This window comes from Sciurus vulgaris (assembly GCF_902686455.1).
Source record: "Sciurus vulgaris genome assembly, chromosome: X".
NCBI classification, from domain to species: Eukaryota; Metazoa; Chordata; class Mammalia; order Rodentia; family Sciuridae; genus Sciurus; species Sciurus vulgaris.
In genome coordinates, this window is record NC_136471.1 from 82,242,488 (window position 1) to 82,245,189 (window position 2,702).

At 38.9% G+C, this 2,702-nt stretch overlaps 1 pseudogene across 1 annotated transcript; it reads left to right on the forward strand.

Annotated features, from left to right (window-relative positions):
* Positions 1 to 1,005: 1,005 nt before the first annotated feature.
* LOC306651220 (stathmin-like) lies at positions 1,006 to 1,870 on the forward strand (annotated as a pseudogene). Its single transcript has one exon. The product of its transcript is annotated as a stathmin-like (transcript).
* Positions 1,871 to 2,702: the final 832 nt, after the last annotated feature.

Below are 2,702 nucleotides of genomic sequence, written 5' to 3' on the forward strand. Positions count from 1 at the left end.
TGTTGAGCACATACTTTGTGCCATGTTCTGTTTTAGGTATGGGAAGGTCATGGAAGTGAGAAGGGGTTGGAAAAAATTATACAAGGAAGTTCACAGGGAGTGGAGAAGGTGATTGCTTAAGGAACTAATTATAACTCAATGCTGAAGGAAGTGTGAGATAAACAGTTCCTCACAGAAGCAAAAAGGAGGAGCACGAAATTTTCTAGGTTTGGGGAAGTAGTGGGAATCACAGAAGGATGCAGAGAAGAGTTGATATTTATGTTCTGCCTTCCCCAAAGGGAAGAAGAAAGGGAAAATAAGGAAGAATAAAGGCCTAAGGACCTAAAACTACAGAACATGTTTTAGCTTTGTGATTGGAAGATAAAAAGGGGAACAGGGGAGGTTTTACAGATAAAGTAGTATAGAAAGTCCTGTAATGCCAGAGTAAGGGATTTGATCTTATCCTGGGGATACTAGAGAGCCAGTGAAGAGTTTAAGGGATTATATGATTGGATTTCATTGTTTTATTTCTTTTTATTGTAATTATGCTGTAATTGTGGAAGACTGACTGTAGGAGCAGACACCTTAAAATAGGGAGACTAGTTAGAACATTTTGATGATAGATTTGAGTCAATGGAACAGATATTTTGGCATTAGGTTGAATAGAATCTAAGGAAAGTTGTATCAAAGGGCTTATCAATCAGTGTTTACTATTACTAAGGCTGCATAATAATTTAATTTTAATGCCATATTATAAACACTAATTTGTCACTAAGAGGCCTGAATATTAGCTGATCTAGGTTAGGCTGGTCCCCGATTGGTGACAGGGATAAGAAGATACAAACTGCTTTTTAGTGCCTAGCTTCTGAATTGATATGCTCTCACTTACACCAACTGCTATGGTTTCAATATGGTTTCTCTGCATCAAAACTCATGCTGAAGTTTGGTTCCAACTATATTGGAGATAAGAGGTGATGGAACTCTTAAGAGGCAATTAGGTGAGTGTGGCCAGGTGGTTCCGACCAAGCAGGGCTTTCCTTACCAGTGGATTGTGTAGAATATACTGCCAGTCTCTTGTCTTCTATTCACCATGGCTTCTGATATTCAGGTGAAAGAACTGGAGAAGCATGCCTCAGGCCAGACTTTTAAGCTGATTCTTAGCCCTCGGTCAAAAGAAATCAAACTAGATTTACCCCTTTTCCCTCCAAAGAAAAGGGATCTTTACCTGGAGGAAATTCAGAAGAAATTAGAAGTTGCAGAAGAAAGATGCAAGTACCATGTAGCTGCGCAGCTGAGCAAGTCTTGAAGCAGCTTCCTGAGAAAGGAGAGCATGAGAAAGAAGTACTTCAGAAAGCAATAGAAGAAAAAAACTGACCCACAAAATGGGAAGCTAACAAAGAGAACTGAGAGGCAAAACTGACTGCCAAACTGGAGCATTTGTGAGAGAAGGATAAGCACATTGAAGAAGTGCAGAAGGACAAAGAATCCTAAGACCCTACTGATGAGACTGAATCTGACTAATTTGTTCTGAGAACTGACTTTCTCCCCTTCCCCTTCCTAAATATCCAAAGACTGTATTGGCCAGAGTCGTTTTATTTTTTCCCTCCTGACAAATATTCTAGAAGCTGATGTAAGACTGTATAGATAGATCTAGACTATAAGATGTTGTTTTAGGGGACAAAGGGGAAAAACTGAAAATGTTTAATTTTTTTTCTAAAGTGTAGGTCTTTTTATTGTAGCTATTTTTATTGTTGCATCTTTTCTACTTTAGTGCACTTTGCGTACTGGGTTAATGGCTAGTACTGTATTGGCTCAGTGAAAATGTGTTTGTGAAGAATATGTAGTGGCTCCTTTCAAATTGTTAGATGCTGAATATCTGTTCACTTTTCAGTCCCAATTCTGTCCCAATCTAACCAGATGCTACGGTACTTGAACAGTTAATAAAACTGCACAGTACTAAAAAAATGAGGTAGTGCAGTGTCCACCCTCATGAAGGGATTAATGCAGTTCCTACAAGAGCAGGTTAGTTATTATAAGACTGGGCTCTTATAAAGATTTAGTTTGGGACAACCCTTCACTCTGTCCCATGTGTGCCTCTATTTGCACACACCTCCTTGCTGTATCACTTTTCTACCATGACACTCACCAGAAGCTGAGAAGATGCTGGAGCCATGCTCTTTTACCTCCAGAACCATGGACTAAATAAATCAATTTTCTTTAAAAATTAGCCATCTCAGGCATACTGTTATAGTAACAGCAAATGGACTAAAACTCCAACTTTCCATCAGCCGAAAAAAATCACATAGCTAAGTCTAGAGTCAGCATGCAAGGATGCTACAATATCACATGCCAATAGATGTGGATAAAAGGAAAGATGAATAATTGAGACCATTAATCCAATCTGTCTACCACAAGTTGGATATGAAGCATGAGGCAAAGGAGAAAAGACGTCAAAACATATATGGCACATTTGAGAAACTGAAACAAAAGGCCAATGTGACTGGACTACAGAGAACAAGGACAGAGAGTGACATGAATCTGGTAAGGACCAGACCATATAGGTTTTCAAAGGCCACACTGAAGATTTTAGCCTTTATCCTGAAAAATAACAAGAAGACATGGCAGAGTTTTAAGTAGAAGAAAAACAATCACTGAATATTTAGCCCGCACATCTGGATAGGTCAGAGTAGAATTCAATGATACAGAGCCTGGACTCTTCTCCA